Here is a 17,823-nt window from a genome sequence, read left to right on the forward strand (position 1 = left end):
AAGTTTTGGCTGAGATCGGAGGACATGGTGAGCACTGATTGCATTTGTACTCGCTGCTACAAATGGCAGTTTGGAGCCCGCAAGCCTTCTTCCGCTTTGCAAAATGCATTTGGCATTTATAAATCCATTTGGGGTTGGGAGTATTTTTGGAAATTCGGTTTTTAATCAGAAGGTACGTTGTTCCCTCCTTATTCTCTGCAGCCATACTAAACATTTCCCCTGCTGCTGAACACAGGAATATTCCTTGCATCAAGTCAATGATCCATGTAGACCAGTATTGTATAGTCCCCATGGGTGGTGAACTTGTCAAGATCTTCCTGGACTTTATTTCCCATCCGCCCCAGACAGCATGACCAGTCCTCAGGAAGGATAGGAGTTCCCCCACGTACAGTGGTACCTCAGGTTAAGAACTTAATTCATTCTGGAGGTCCGTTCTTAACCTGAAACTGTTCTTAACCTGAAGCACCACTTTAGCTAATGGGGCCTCCTGCTCTCGCTACGCCGCTGCTGCGCGATTTCTGTTCTCATCCTGAAGCAAAGTTCTTAACCCGAGGTACTATTTCTGGGTTAGCGGAGTCTGTAACCTGAAGCGTCTGTAACCTGAAGCGTCTCTAACCTGAGGTACCACTGTACATTGTTGGGTTACCACAGTCTCCTCAACCCTGGTCTAGAAAGCATTGGCCTCTAACCCTCTTACCATGAAGTTATGACAATTCTTAGACCCAATATGAACCGGAACCCAATACTTCAGAGGGGAAAGATACTGTTCTTATTGTCTCCTGTTCTAAGGATATTTGGTGGTTTGGTGCAGGACCCACAAAGTGGTAACGTGCCGCAGTGTACATGTAATAACCACTTGAGTAGCCAGTCATTTGTATCATCTGCCAAGTGGCGAGGAGCATTTTTCCAACATGCGTCAGGTTTGCAAGTGCAGTAAACGAAACATCACATATTTATGCTTTTATAAATGATGGAACTTCTTATTATTAGCATGGCCAAGAGCTGGCTGGATGAGGCATCCAGAGCTTACTGAGTTGGTTCTGACACAGCCCAGCATCTGCCAAGGCCTGGCTGAGGTGGCAAAGTGGCTGTGGTCTATGGAATTCCATGCTGAAGGTATCTCATGTGCCAGACTTGCCTGCTGAAGAATGTCCCTGGAAGCCCGCCAGATTTCAAGGCTGAACATATTGCAGAAGACATCTTTATTTGAACTAGATTTTCATGCTATTCAGCAGGAATGGGATGATACAATCCTGGCACTACATTTGTGGGTCTGATCCAATTTGGATACTAATGTTGTTGCCTACACCAAGGTAGCGGTTGCTACCCTGAGTCCTTGGAAGCAGAGATGTCAGATTAGCGAGAAATTCAAATATATTAAATAAAAGTCATAGCCAAATTATACGTGAATTATACAATTCCCTCATGCCATCCTTGGTGGAAGGCTCCTTCCCATCCACATCCAATAACGAACTTGGCAACACTTCAGAGTCTAACCCTGTCCAAACAATCATTCTCTCACCAAAATATTATCAAGAACCCTGGAGTTGAGAACTTCCATGCCCCCCTCAGATAATGCAAGACCAAGAATTGTCACATAGCACGGGAAAGGGGCATAACCCTGTGCCCATTACTCACACATGGGCAAGATCACATTTTTAGCCCACCTTCCATGTCACATTTGTCTCATGCAACAACCATGAGTTGCGTGTGGCTTTCTGTGCATGTGTCCCAACTGAGCAGAACCCTCATGGGCAAGCGAAAGCTCACCTGTAGGGAATCACCTTACAGAGAGCCACGCACAATGTGCGGTTGCTAGAAGCAGAGACCATGACATCAGGGAGCAGGGCTAAAAGCACCCGCTCCTCGATGGACACAGCATAGCCCTCAGCACAGGTAATGTGTGCATAGGGCTTACGCATTTCATAAAGCAACATTGCATCATTAATCTTGCCAAGCGGTAAAAATATGAGCAACAGATACGTGGTAAAGCAGGTGATAAAACACTAGTACAGACTCCATATAGAACGAGGGAGCATGTTACAGCCCAAAATTTAACTGTTATGTATTCAGTGGTTTATGTTTGCCTGAGCTTGAGTCTGGATTCTGAGCCCCTGTGTTCTGATTTGATTCATGGTAGCCAATCGCAGAGCATTTCAGGATTTGGGCCTCCACCATTGGCCCTTAAACTCTGAGTTATGATTCGCAGCTTGGAAGTTTAGACAGCCAATCACGTTGGGAGTGGCCCAGGCCTTCAGAAATGTATATAAGCAGTTGCTTTGCCCCTGTTCTCCAGTTCTGTTAGTTCAATGAAAGTCCTTGCTATTATCACTGTGTCTTGCCTTGTGGAACCCACCTACACTTCATTAACACTGTTCTTATAATGCTTTCAATAAGAAAATGATAAGCATGTGTTTTAGGGATGCGGGTGGCGCTGTGGGTAAAACCTCAGCGCCTAGTACTTGCCGATCGCATGGTCGGCGGTTCGAATCCCTGCAGCGGGGTGCGCTCCCGTTGCTCGGTCCCAGCGCCTGCCAACCTAGCAGTTCGAAAGCACTCCCGGGTGCAAGTAGATAAATAGGGACCGCTTACCAGCAGGAAGGTAAACAGCGTTCTGTGTGCTGCGCTGGCTCGCCAGATGCAGCTTGTCACGCTGGCCACGTGACCCGGAAGTGTCTGCGGACAGCGCTGGCTCCCGGCCTATAGAGTGAGATGAGCGCACAACCCTAGAGTCTGGCAAGACTGGCCCGTACGGGCAGGGGTACCTTTACCTTTATGCATGTGTTTAAGCTCCCACTTAAATTAATGGATGTAAAAGGTGCCTAACTTTGTTGTCTATGGTTTTCAGACTTGGCACTCTTCCGTAAGGAGATGCAAGGAGTGGAAAGGGGAGCTGGTGTCTCCCTAAGATGCTTCCCAGACCAGGTTTTTTTTTTTCAGGCATTCCAAAAGAGACCACTTTTGTCGAAGCAGCACAGACAACCGTGTGGAACAATATTCATTTTCTGTTTCACACGTGCTTCTGGAAATCAGTGGAGGGCCTGTGGCCCTCTAGATGTTTACTCATATGTAGATGTAATATATGGCACTCCAGGTGTCATCAGATTGTAATTCCCATCAGCCCCAGGCAACATGGCCAACAGGCAGAGATGATGGGGGAGCCACAGGTTATCCAGAGAGAGAGTAGCTCCTGACTCTTCAGTGCTGAGTATTGCATGCACCAAAACTCAGAAGACCAGAGACAAGGAGGGGTCCTATAGTCAGTCCTAGAGTGGAACTGGCTCATACTTTAAACTCGTCTCCTTTAAAGCTAAGGACCCATGTGACAGAGGTCACATGGGTCCTCCATGGCTTGATTTAAAACCCATGTTTTTAAATTAAAACTGATGTTTTTAAATCAGCCATTTTTCATGTTTCAAAGCTGAATTCAGTAGTCAGACAGGAAGCACAAATGTTTCCCCATCAAATTATGGATGTAGCAAGAGGGCTGTGGCATTACATTCATCGGATAGCATTGTGAGATTTTGGTTGGGGGTTTGTTTCTGTTCCTTTTCTGAAAAAGAATTCATTATAATTGATTTTCAGTTCTCTGCTTTACATGCCTTAAAACAAGTAATTATCTCCAGCACTCCAAGCCTCATCACTTTGTGACTGGAAAATTAATCATGAAGAAATCTCCCTTTTATTCTGATCAAGTTATAAAGCTTGGGATTGGTTTATAAAAAACAGATGTTTACATTCTGTTTTCCTCCTGTTTCACCAATGACATCATGAGAAGCAAGTATTTAACCAGAGCCATGCAAAATGTACACAGTAAAAACCCCAAACCATAGAAAACTACCCTCCTCTACAAATCCTTGCCGCTAGAAAATTCAGCTCAGGTTCACCGAAACCTGCACATAACTTGGGGAGTGAAGATCCCCAAGGCCGCGCTCCCACTCTGTATACATTTTTTTAAAATCAAGAATGTACGTCTTTGGACTCTGGATGCTAGCCCACGCTTCTTGCAAGATTGTTATGTTTATTGCTGACACATTTATAAGCCATCCCCTCAGCAATGCCGGCTTTTTCCGAATTTTGCAGGAAAAAGAAGTAGGACCCCCAATCCCATGATGCATTGCCCAACCTAGCGTGCTCTAGACCCCCCTACACAGTCCCAACCACATGACCAGTGATCAGCTATAATGGGATCTGTTGTCCAAAAGAACTGGAGAGTACCCGGTTGGTAACAGAATCCAGGATAAAGCCATAGGGCTTCCAAGAGGGTCCTTGTTTCAGAGAGAACAGAATGTCCAGCCCCCCCCTTCCTCAAGTCCAGCACTTCTTTTGCTGAAACAGACCCATCGGGTGGGCCAGAAACCTGGCCTAAATTAACTCAGCATCCAGGAAATCAGTGTGGTCCAACATGCCTAACCAAAAGAATAAGCAAATCCCCAAACAAAAAGTCAGGCAGAAGTTGGGAGTTCACTTAAAGGAATACAGCGGATGAAAGTATACAGGAGCTGGGGGTTGGGATGCAAAATCTCCTTTCCACAACCCTGCAGGCACAGTATTGCGATGATATCTTTCCATCGGATTACATGGGCTAGCGCACAGCAGGGTTCATCCCCAAACACTCCTTTCTCACAAAGCTTCTGTTGTGGTAACGCAATCTCCGCACGTATACCACATACTTGCAACCACAGATATTCAAACCATTTCCCTTCTCATAAATACTCAGCTTTTCCCTCACACCTCAACGATCCCTTCTTCCTTGAGCAGAACGATCAATATCAACACCGTTTTTTAAAATAAAAAAAAACAGATTTAACTTTTATCGTACCATTTACTATGTTGATGTTTCCATCTGCCTCTCCCGCTTTGCTATCAACCTTGGTCTTTTTGCCTTTTGTTGAAAGGGCTTCCATTGAATAAAGCACCTTTTTCAGAAAGAGGTGAGGGGGGTGTCGCTGCTTTTTGACTATAATGTTCCAGAACACAATGCAAATATCCAAAGCATCTAGAAACACAAATGGTGGCTTGCAAGAAATTACCGTATTTTTCGCTCCATAAGGCGCACCAGACCATAGGGTGCACCTAGTTTTTAGAGGGGGAAATCAAGAAAAAAAATCTTGGTCGCGTCAGTCCCTTCTCCCTCCTGGGGAAAAGCCCGCAAGAGCTGCGCGGAGCTTGTGTGTGGCTCCTTGGGCTTTTGCTGCCTGCCTCCCCCCTGCATTCGCTCCATAAGACGCACACACATTTCCCCTTACTTTTTAGGAGGGAAAAGGTGTGCATTGTGGAGCGAAAAATACGGTAACTTTGCTGCTGCCGCTGGAGAAAGGTAATTTCCACGCCACTCCAAATGGCACTAATGGGCAACCAATGAGTCTAGTGGTTCTCTCTATTAAAATTATACAAATTATACAATTGTCTCAGAGTGAATGGAACTAAAGAGCAAAGCCAGGACAGCAGACAAGGTGAGCAACCCAGAGGAGGCGCAAAATGTTTATCAGGAAGTAACTCGGGCAAACAGCACATGGATAGATCAGAGAAAAACTTAGGGCAGATCCACAGCATACATTTAAAGCACCTGGCTTCCCTTTGAGAAATCCTGGGAATTGTGGTTTCCTATGGGTGCTGGGCATTGTAGCCGTGTGCATGGGAAACTACACTTCCCATAATCCTTTTTTGGGGGGACGCCATGTTCTTTAAATCTGGATCTGCCCTCAGAGTGTGAACTTTGAAGCAGACATGTTTAATAAACGACCTTGTTTCATCGAACCCATGCCTCAGGCCAACACTTGAAACAAGGAGAGTCCCAATTCATACTCTTCATTTCAGAAATGAGTGGAAATTTAACAGATCACCCTCCGTTTGGTTCAATTCTAATTTTCTTCTGCAATGAAATTTATATCCCACCTTCTTGCAACACAGAACACAAGGCGGTGTTCCATAGGGCAGATTTCCCTCTGGATATTGTTGGACTCTTAACTTCTGTCACTCCTGGTGTGATAGGAATTTTATGGTCTTAGATATATGGTAATGTTCATAAGTGTACCAACCAAGCACGTACATAGATCAGCACAGGAAGACCAGCCTGGAACCATTTTGATTCCTGAACTGATCAAATGTTTTCTCTGCATGGTCAAAGTGGAAAAGCCTCCCCATTGCCTTTTCCTTCCCAAATCCTGTCTTAAGGGTATGTCTGTGTTTGAATAGGGTGTGAGCCTGTGACCTGGCCCAGGAACTAAGTATTTATCACTACAAAAGAATGGCCAGGCTCCCCAGGCAATCGCATCAAGTAACCTGCCAGACAGGAGATAAACAATAGGAGAAAACAATATTCAAATTTCTGTTTTAGACCACCTTTTCTGTGATGTAGGTGTGATGTATCTGAGGGGTGGTCTTAGGTTACACCCCTTCTGTGATGTATGTATGATGTTTCTGGGGGTGGTCTTGATCTACAGGATGGGGATTTCAAAAGTCTTTATAAGGCCTTGCACAGCATTTTTCTGGGTCCCTCCTCCTTTCCTGCGGGTGAGGGGAGCACCCTGTTGCAACAGATCAATAAAGATCAAGCTTCCTAGCTGCTTTCCTTCTCAATATTCTCTGGTTGGCCTCTGTTATTCTCTCCTACCAATAGGGAACCTATGTAAGGACTCTATATGGGCTCTTGGATACCCAATAAGGGCAAGGGGCAATTTTTGTTTACAACACTGGCCAGCATGGCCAATAGTCAGGGGTGGTGGCAGTGGTAGTTCAACAGCATCTTGGCAACCAAGGATGATTAAAGCTTCTGTGTGGTGTCCGGGTACCAATCAGATCCATACCAGCTTAGCTGCAGCACAGTTGCTGCATCTTGTATCCTCAGACCAGTTGTTAGCAATCATCCCACTCAGGGGACACAATGCAAGGATAACAGTAATTGCAAATCACCCCCCCCCCTTTCATTAATCACTAAAGATGTGATGAGCTAAAGCTGTTGCTTTAATTTAAAAACCTTATGATCAGCACTGATAGTTCATTTAGCAAAGATGTCATAAGCATATACATTTCCACTTTGCATTTCCCTGTTCTTAAATTGTTTGTGTACGCTGCATTTTATTGCCAAGCCGCTCTGAAATCCTTTGCTGTAAAAAGCAATTGATCAATGAAATAAATAAATAGCCTTTGCTTTTCCCAGGTACCCAAATCCTTTGCTATTCCTGAAGGCAAGTATCGAGTGTTAACCGCATGGTGCACATCTCAGCAAAGCATTCATACATTTAATGTTGAAAGTAAAGAAAGGGAGGGAGGGAATCGAGGAAATTCCTGCAGTTTTTCGGAGACCTGATAAACATCTGTTGGGGTGGTTTAGGTATAATGTGTTTTGCCTCAATACAAGGAAGTTGAACTATTAGACTCTTGAGGGTGCTTTTCAATTCTGTGGTTCTGGGCTTTGAATCACTCCTTCCTGCAGTTTGGAACAACAGTGATTCCTTCCTAGAGCTTGCTTGAACTATGAGTTCAAAAAAGCCAGAGGCCTCGGCACTACTTCACATGTCTGGCAATCACAGCATTAGTACTGTAGGAAGACTACATACTGCTGGACTCGCGGAGCCTCCGTCAGAACAGCTTCCTAAAAGCCCATCTTGAAAAACCATCACCGTATCCTCTAAAGTACGCCATAAAAAGAAAAAATAGGCCTTTTCTCGTGGCAAAATATTCCATGCTGCAGTGGCCCAAGAATCACATGGATTTATTTTTACTGTTTTCCACTTCCTCTCTTCTTTGCCCCACAGAAATTTCATATAAGTGTCATTGTGATTCACAGCTGAAGAGCTTGGGAAATATAACCGCATGTGGTATAAAAGAAAGGCAGCGCATTGTTCAAAGTAGATTATCCTGAATGTCAATCCACCTTTTATAGGCGCATAGCTTTCCAGCACATGGGGCTTTGATTAATTGCGTGTTGCTGTTTTCCAGGATGGAATTGATTCTTTGCACCTAAAAGGACGCCGATCTGTGATGCGTCTCAGAACATCGGGGCTATTTTCTGTTCCGAATGTGGGTGCTGAAATTTGTAAAATATGAAGGCTGGGGCAGGATGCTCTCACGGCACTCTGGGCCATCAAAGAAGCCAGAGAGACTTTTGCAACTCCAGTTCTGAGCAAGGAACCCAGGATCGTAGAAACACAGAGTGGTAGAGTTGGAAGGGACCCCAAGGGATCTTGTCTCCCTGACCCCCCCCACCCCCGTAATGGGCAGATGACGGCAGGACCGGATGACTCACTTTGCCCTGGGCTTCTGGCAAGGCCAGAGCAACAGGTGAACACCTTGTGGTGCTTCCCAAGCTTCCCAGAAGCCTTCCATAAATGCCATCTACCCCAAGTCCTCCCTAATGTACAGGATTCTTGGGAGGGACTTTTAGAATCAGAGAGTTGGAAGGGACCATGAGGGTCGTCTAGTCCAACTCCCTGAAATTTGGGGTGTTGTTTTTTTTTTGCTCGAACCCATGACTCATGCTCTACCCATTTTAGTTTGACTCTGGGCAACCGAGAAGGTCAGAGCAGCGAGAGGGAGACTTGCACGTGCTCCTTCAGCAATGTGAAGAGGACTCAGCATGGTGGCTCAGAGGACCTTCATTATACACCTTTAGGTGCCAGGCAAAAACATTCCTTTTTAACCAGGCCTTTGGTTGACTGTGCCATTGAGAGCGTGCTCACTTATGGCTTATGTGTGTGGTACGGAAGCTGTACTACCCAGGACAGGATGGGGTTGTGGAGAGTTGTTAAGGCAGCAGAGAGCATTGTTGGCTGCCCACTCTCCACCTTAGAGCAGATTTATGCCACAAGGTGCCATAGGAAGGCACTGGACATAGTAAAAGATCCATCGCATCCTGGTCACTGTCTCTTCGAGCTCCTGCCGTCGGGACAGAGATACAGGACGATGAAGACAAGAACGAGCCGTCTTAAGAACAGCTTCTTCTCCAGAGCGATCGCGGCCCTGAATGGGAAGCACGGACTTTGAAAGTCATCTAATCTTCCTTGCTGTATTATACTATATTGTTTTAATTAGTGTTTTTATAGTTGTTTTGATCTTGTGTGGAGTGCCCTACCTGGGTGGATGGAGCAGCCAAGTAATTTCGTTGTCCCCGAGAGGGGGCAATGACAATAAAGATATTATTATTATTATTATCATCATCATCATCATTATTATTATTATTATTGACATCCTATACCAGGCTTCCTCAACCTCGGCCCTCCAGATGTTTTGGGACTACAATTCCCACCATCCCTGACCACTGGTCCTGCTAGCTAGGGATCATGGGAGTTGTAGGCCAAAAAAACATCTGGAGGGCCGAGGTTGAGGAAGCCTATCCTATATCCTTTTAAAATGTGGCTCTTTTTTAGGAGGGGCGTTATTGGGTTGTTGTTTTTATTTTGATTCTATATATTGTGGTTTTTATGTTGATCTTTTCTGTGAAACGCCCTGAGACCTCCGGGTATAGGGTAGTATATAAATTTGAAGAAGAAGAGTTTGGATTTGATATCCCACTTTATCACTACCCTAAGGAGTCTCAAAGCAGCTAACAATCTCCTTTCCCTTCCTCCCGCATAACAAACACTGTGAGGTGAGTGGGGCTGAGAGACTTCAAAGAAGTGCGACTGGCCCAAGGTCACCCAGCAGCTGCATGTGGAGGAGCAGGGAAGCAAACCCGGTTCACCAGATTACGAGTCCACCGCTCTTAACCACTACACCACACTTGCTCTAAAAGAAGGAGGAGGAGGAGGAGGAGGAGGAGGGGCTGGGAGAGGGAGAGGAGATGGGCCTGGTGACTAATAAGAGTGTGGGAGAGGGAAGAAGGAAGAGAGGAGAAGAACTGAAGTGAGATGGGGCTTGAAGAGAAGAAGGTGCCTCAGGGGAAGCATAACCTTGGCTCAGGGGTTCCCAGTGTGGTGCCCATGAACTCCCATAAAGGCCTTCCCTGGCATCCATAAGGTCCCTTCCCACACTGAAACGAAGCATTCTACTGTAGCAAACACAATGCACTGTGGTGTGCACTTGGTTGCAGTGTGTCTGCGTGGCACCCACAAGTTTCTCCAGTTTGCAAATGGGGCCAAAAAAGTTAGCGATCCCTTCTTCAGCTTGTCTGCCGTGTGTTCCATCGATCCTTTGCTAAGGTTCACTGATGGGTCGCTAACTCAACAACAAAATGGCGGTGGCGCCATTTTAGCCACATAACCATTCGCACTCTGATACTGAGCTTGCTGTCGGCATATAGGTTATTATTGCTGTTATTATTATTTTTCATTTCATTTCTATACCGCTTTATATTTTTAAGAAAAATTCTCAAAGCAGTTTACAGCACATTAGGCACCAGGGTTATAACTGTTTACAACTTCATGTTCCTGTAGCTTGTAGTTAGATGAACTTTTGGCTAAAAACAAAGGAATGAACCATGATTTCAAAATCTTTTTTTTGGGGGGGGGGACATCACCCCGAAATCAATAAATCAATTTTTGTATATGGAACTGTATAATATGTAATATGCATAGCATGTATTATAATGCAGGAAAAACAGAGCTTGCAAATTTTCCAATACTTGTACAATGTTTTATACAATGTACGACACACATCCCTTCTTATTGCTCAGAATAAATCAAGGTTGCAGTTTGTCTCTGTTTCTGCCGCAAGAACCATGAAGTTCCCTATCACTTTGAATGCACGTTCTGCGCACCGATTACCGGTAATTCTTGGTATCTGGAGTGGCTCCTGTTTACAGTGATTCTCTAATACAGTTTTAGGAAATTCCTGACAGCTGTAAAAAGTTCTAAACAGTTCCATAAAGGTGTTTTTTTTAAAGTGCTAATACTTATGAGTAGAAACATTATATATACGGCGATTCCAGCTTCATTTGGGGCTGACCATTTTTCACAACTGATAAGAATTACGGTAGTCCCTTTTTCAGTATTTCTAAGCAAGAGTTCATCCCTTTAGGACACAGGAAATCGTTTTTGTTTGTTTGTTTTTTGAAGTCAAAAAGTTATAACCCTAATAGGCACAGGATGGAAAGGTCCTCGATTATATATAGCCCTCAGGACTAGATTGTTTCTTCCTTCTCCCAAGCCTCTACAAACAAGTCTTCACACTTTTAAGTGTTTTGAACTTTGCATGGTTTCTGGTAAAGAGGAATAATTTGTATTTTGCTGTGACAGTTCCTCATGAAAACACTGGTTTTGGTGGAAGGGGGAAGAGAGTCTAAAGACTTTTCCTTGCCTTGAAACATCAGCATTACGCTGCAGATGCTCAAAATATCATTTGTGCCACTGAAGAATGCACATCTGTTCAACGTATGGCACAGAATTATTTCAAGAACTCGAGTATATATGATCTATTGTCAGGGTATCCATAATGACTGCCTTAGCATGAGAATTTTGATGACCCAGAAGGTAGCTTTCAATTCTATCCATCCAAGCCATCTGACAACACAAAAATGCTGTATACTATTAATCTGACTTTGAAAATGTACTGTTATTTAATGCTGGTTTGCTACAGAATTATTTATTAACACGGAAAAGAGGGCTAAGCTTCTCACGTTCCTCTCAAAATCTTTGCCTACATTTTTTTATTTCAAAAATCCAGTAGGTTTAACAAGGGATGTAAAAGCCACTATCACCCTCTACTGGTATATTAGACGAAATCTCTTCACACAAAGGGCACAATCCAGGGACAAACATTAAGAACTTTTCAGTCTCATTGATTGCAAAATGAGATGTTAAGGTGGGCAGCGGGGGGCAACCCTACCATGAGCGAGAGTGAGGCGGCCACCTCAGGCGGCAGATTCTGAAAAACCAGGCGGAATTGCAAGATGGAGGACAGATTGTGTGCCACACAATCTGCCCTGTGGCCGAGTTAGCAGGCACTGGTTTTTTGTTGTTTTTTTCAGCCATTTTTTGTTGTTTGTTTTCCTTTTGGATGAAGGCAATTCAGGAACCACAGATTGACTTTGGTTGGGCAGTCCACAAAAACCTACATCTAGCACCAGTTCTTGGTGATTATTTGTTGTTGTTGTTTAGTCGTTTAGTCGTGTTCGACTCTTCGTGACCCCATGGACCAGAGCACACCAGGCACTCCTGTCTTCCACTGCCTCCCGCAGTTTGGTCAAACTCATGCTGGTAGCTTCGAGAACACTATCCAACCATCTCGTCCTCTGTCGTCCCCTTCTCCTTGTGCCCTCCATCTTTCCCAACATCAGAGTCTTTTCCAGGGAGTCTTCTCTTCTCATGAGGCGGCCAAAGGATTGGAGTCTCAGCTTCAGGATCTGTCCTTCCAGTGAGCACTCAGGGCTGATTTCCTTCAGAATGGAGAGGTTTGATCTTCTTGCAGTCCACGGGACTCTCAAGAGTCTCCTCCAGCACCATAATTCAAAAGCATCAATTCTTCGGCGATCAGCCTTCTTGATGGTCCACTTCCATACATTACTGGGAAAACCACAGCTTTTACTATACGGACCTTTGTTGGCAAGGTGATGTGTTTTTGCGCATCTTCCTTGAAATTATGAATCGCTTCAGAGAGGGATCCATTTTGGGGGTTACTGTGAAGAACGCCATGGACACTGGTAGTCCTATATAAATAACAGTGGACACCACCAGATAACCTCAGATAAGGGTACAACTTTTCTGTAGTTACGGTTGACATGAAAACCTAATTCCCAGACAAGAACTCTTTCCTATTTATATAAATTTACACCACACGCACATACCTATTCTATCGCCTTTCTCTTCCCTTACTTCCCGTCCCCCACAGCAGAATACGCTACCCTTAATTTTGGAAAGGATAACAAGCCAGATATTTCTTTCTCTCTTGTAAAATGACCCAGCAAAGTTCATACCAAAGCATACAAAAACAAAACAAAACACAGTGCTCCCCAAATCCTTGTCATATGGAGCCATTTCCTGCAGCCCCTACTGAAACTATGGAACGTCTCTCTGAAATATTTGGCCTATAGCCCTGCTCTCAAATAGAACACAGGAACTTGCCTACCTCCTACAAGTCTCTCTGGAATTGGCTGGCTTTGCTATATAAAATAAAAATAAAAATTCCACTTTTAAAAAAATGATTTAAACCTGCTCACCGGTGCAGTGTTAAATAACCGACATTAAAATGTTCCTCACTACCTTTAAAAAAAGAAGAAGTTTGGAGCTTATATTACAGACTTCTTGAAAAGGGGGCTTTTCAAAGTATGCATTTTCCATCAAGCCTCAGTGTTAGCTTTGAAGTTCTGTGAGGCTATTACTTAGCACGTTATGCCCCAGTTTAATTTTCCAAAAAGGACACATTGGGTGGAGAAATAAAACTGTATTACCAACACAAGACCCCTTCTACTATATGCACTCTTAACTTTAATGAAGAGGAACAAAAAACAGAACTGTGTCCCTCTGAATATTTTCTGCACTGACTCTGTACAGTGGAACCTTGGGTTAAGAACTTAATTCATTCCGGAGGTCCATACTTAACCTGAAACTGTTCTTAATCTGAAGCACCACTTTAGCTAATGGGGCCTCCCGCTGCCGCCGCGCCGCCAGAGCCCGATTTCTGTTCTTAGCCTGAAGCACTAATTCTGGGTTAGAGGAGCGTGTAACCTGAAGCGTATGTAACCTGAAGCGTATGTAACCTGAAGCGTATGTAACCCGAGGTACCACTGTAATCTTTTTAGACTACTTCTCAACTAGGATACTTATGGATCAGTGCAGACTAAGAAACAGATCTAGGTTTTTTTATTCAGTACAGTATTGAGGTTCAAGATTTTTCGCTTCCCACCCCCTGGTGACAAAATTTAAAACAGACCAGTAAATATCCACTTGCCTGGCCACCTTTAGTGTGTAAGAATTCTCTCCAGGGCTCAGGGCCAATACATTTTTCTACCTGAGATGCAACAGCAAATGCCACTCACGCTTGCGCACACATCAAAATCAAGCATCAAAACCTGACCAAGTTACTTTATCTTCCGAGGCAGAAAAATCCAACAAGCATCTCTCCCTGGGAATCAAACTCAATTGATAATAAATAATGTAACAATTTGTTGTCCTTTCAGGATACCCCAAATCAGCTGTTTGTGGCAAAGCGGGTTCTCCTTCATGGAGAGCACGTGTTGCGGTGGGAGCAACCATGATATCCCCTGTTGCTGGGTGGGTTAGTTTGGACGGCCACGGATTTGACGGGGCAGCTCCAACGTTGCTGGGGAAAATTGACTGTTGCAATTTTATTTGATTGATGGGGGTGCTATATATGTTCCCTGTGTGTAGCGTTGAGCTTCTTCTTTTCGCTGCGCCCATCGGATCACCCTCCCTTTATTTAGGGTTCGTTTGCGCTGACCTTGCTATGCCTGTCATGGGGTCGTCTGCTTTGGAGCAGGGGCCTGGTAGGGATTTCTCCATTTGGCTGATTGGCTGGTGCCATTTGGGTTTTGCCTACTGCGTAGCAAAGCGTCACAACTTGTAAGTTGTGGTTAGGCATTTTTGGTTGGTAGAGGGGATGTGGTTGGCTGTGCCTGCCCCTCCAATGCTGCTGCTGCAAGGATATTTCGTTAAAGGAATCCAGGGGCTCGCCATGCTCTTGTCCGAACCCCTGGCAAGGGACTAGGGCAATGCAAGAGCCCCTGGGAGCATTTGGGGAGAGATGTGAGCCTGGCACCCAGTTTATTCTCTCTCCAAAATTGCTTACCCTTTCAGACTTCCGCAGGGGTGCGGTTGTCAGTTCTGTTCCTACCTCCAAGTGGGAGCAGATAGTCGCTAACCAGTGCCTAAGCAACCACTCACATACTGTAATTCAATAAAGTTGTGGCCGAAATTATGCCAAAAACCAAAACAAAAATTATGTGTGAACGTTTTTTTATTCAGGGGTGTCTTGGGAGTCCTCAACACGCAACTGCCTTGCTCTGCGCAATAGCAGGAGTGGCCCTGACAGGGGAAAACTTTTTGTAATTTGAACTAAAAGAGTTAGCTCTTCCCATTACCACTGCCATTACTGCGCTTGTTGACTTTCTCTAATTATTACTGTTCTTTTGGTGTATAAGCTTTTGGTCTCACTCATCCTTGCTCCATCCATTATGAGACTGGAGCAGGGAACTTCCTCTCCGGGATGTTGAAGAACTCATTTCAGCAGGAAGTCAACTCATTCCTGTCCACTGCAGTCCCCTCTGACAAGAAGGATACTTCACAATACATCCAACCTAACAATTCAGATATACAGTGGTACCTCAGGTTAAGTACTTAATTCGTTCTAGAGGTCAGTACTTAACCTGAAACTGTTCTTAACCTGAAGCACCACTTTAGCTAATGGGGCCTCCTGCTGCTGCCATGCCGCCGGAGCACAATTTCTGTTCCCATCCTGAAGCAAAGTTCTTAACCTGAAGCACTATTTCTGGGTTAGCGGAGTCGGTAACCTGAAGCGTATGTAACCTGAAGTGTATGTAACCTGAGGTACCACTGTACACGAAAGGGTGCTTTAGTAAAGGTATATTTTGAGTTTGTTTTCTGCTCAGTTAGTCCTTTCAGTTGGTCAAAAAAATATCATTCTGACCTTTAAACAATCTGTTTTTTTAAAAAAAAAACAATCTGACGGGCAAACCAAAATGGCGGTGCTACATAATATAAGCACAGCAAGGGGCTGGGAAATGTTACTGCAAATTACCGCTCTGCTTTTTGAGACTCAAGGAGATCAAGCACATACAACCCTTAGCACACGGACGTGACAGGCCATTGCATTAATCCTAATAGCCAAACTTCAATGTCTTCCTGTACAGATATTTCACACAAATCAATGGCATTAATTTTCCAGCGCAAAGCTATTGTAGCTTCAACAAAGCATACCTGCGCAACTTAAATCCCACTGCACCCAAAGCAGCCTGCCGAAAATACATCAGGAAACTCAAGCTACAGCATCCTGGGTGATTTAGGGTTTCTAGAGTCTTTATCATCTTGGTTGCGAACATTCATTTCTCGCACTGTTTTTTTAAATAGTAGCATAATATTGACAGGTGTGAATTGTACTTAGTGTTGCAAACTTTCCTCACAGGGTAGTTGTTCCACCGCCTTGATGATTTTGGTTCCTCTTTTCTGAACCTTTTCCAAATCTACAATATCCTTTTGGAGGTGAGGTGAGCATAACTGTACACAGCATTCCAAATGCAAGAGTTGAAACAAAAAGAGATTATGAAGCGCTCCAGAACGATCTCTCCACCCTTCACCTGAACTGTTATGTACTGAAGTTCTCACCCTGGGCCAGCAGGGGGATACTGTAGATAGTTATGCAAATAAGGGAATGAAAGTTATGTTCAGTGATTGGATAGTTTTAGAAAATTGTTACAGTTACATTGTACTGGAGCTCTATATAAGCAGGCTGGCTGAACCCTTCAGTTCAGTTCTGTCCTGGCCTATGAATAAACAAGAGCTGTTTGAAGAATCGCTGTGTCGTCTGATATGTTCACCCACAACTTAACATGAACAACAGATTCAAGCTTCTTGCCTTCTTTTCTACAAATTACTACCTCGGTGTACCTTGGCTGAAATATACTCGGAGTCGAGAGTGGATTTCATGCTCTTTATTCAGCTCATAGTAGTGAGGAGGAATGGAAGTTCCCCAGAATGTCTGCTTTATATACATAAATGGGCCCCACGTGATTGGCTAATTCCGGGATTCTCCTGTAGGCCAATCAGGTTGCGGATTCACTTACAGCTGGAGCTGGATTGGGTGGCTCCTGTGGACCAATCAGACTGCTGCATTCTGAATCCTACTGTTCTAGGACCAATCAGACTGCTGCATTCTGAATCCTATTCAACTCAGTACATAACATTGGCTATACTTGTAATTGCATTCTGCCGTTGCCAAGTTGTACTTGCTGTGTTTTATGTAATTTCATTGCCTACATCCGCTTTGCAGGATATAAATATTGTCTGAGCGTATGTATTTTATACAATTACATTGAGATACGACACCAACGTTGGATTGCTGAAACACAGTAAGTTGTGCAACCAGCACGTGCAAGTTTTCTTGATTTGTGTAACAGATAACCTGCTTTCTTCTCCAAAATCCTCTGCTCTGTCACACAACCAAAACAAAATATAGAATCACAGAAGAAAAGTGTGTTGCTGAGGGCAAGGGGAACATCCCCTCCACAAATTACATTTCTGAAACAGGAATAACAATTTATTTCAGTACAACGTTGCTGTTTTAAATGTATTTATTTTAAATAAATTAACTTTCAAGTAAACTTGCATAGGTAAAAAATAAATAAATTATTTGCTTCAAGAAATCACTTGGATCAAGCAATGGAAGTTTGCCCTCTCTTACATCCTAGGCTTTACCACACTTCTTAAACAAATTCTTGCCATCCTGTATGCAGGTTTGGCGCAAGACATTTTGGCACCTAGGGTGAGCCACAAAATGACACCTTCTCTTCCTCCCAGGGAAGAAGAGGTGAGTGAAGATCTCCATCAGTAACAAGGGGGGAGGAAAAAAGAAAGACTTAAATCAGCAACAAAGCAGAGGCGAAGTCGTACATTGGGAACAAGGGCACCACCGGCAACAGAAGGCGATGCATTCCTTGAAGGCTGGATCTGCCATTTTGTGGATCTTGCCACCTGAGGCAGTCGCCTCACGTTGCCTCATGGGTGGGCCAGCCCTGCCTGTAAGCCTGGAATCCCTCACAGCGCCAATTTAGGGACACAGAGGGCATGGCAAAGGGAGGAGTGAAGGGAAAGCTGTTGCCCTATCAGGATTCATTGCCCTGGCTCCAACTCCTGCGGGTCCAGAATCTAGGTCGGAATATCCAGAGAGCATCACCTCCTTCCTTTCCATTCT

At 44.3% G+C, this 17,823-nt stretch overlaps 1 long non-coding RNA gene across 1 annotated transcript in view; it reads right to left on the reverse strand.

Moving 5' to 3' along the window:
- Positions 1-14,484: 14,484 nt before the first annotated feature.
- The window catches only part of LOC309533932, a 159,567-nt gene continuing 156,228 nt past the window's right edge, over positions 14,485-17,823 (reverse strand). The window contains exon 4 of the long non-coding RNA XR_014220543.1: positions 14,485-14,576. This is a non-coding gene — a long non-coding RNA (uncharacterized lncRNA). The remainder of the gene's footprint in view (positions 14,577-17,823) is intronic.

Source organism: Podarcis vaucheri (assembly GCF_965113315.1).
Source record: "Podarcis vaucheri genome assembly, chromosome: 6".
NCBI classification, from domain to species: domain Eukaryota; kingdom Metazoa; phylum Chordata; class Lepidosauria; order Squamata; family Lacertidae; genus Podarcis; species Podarcis vaucheri.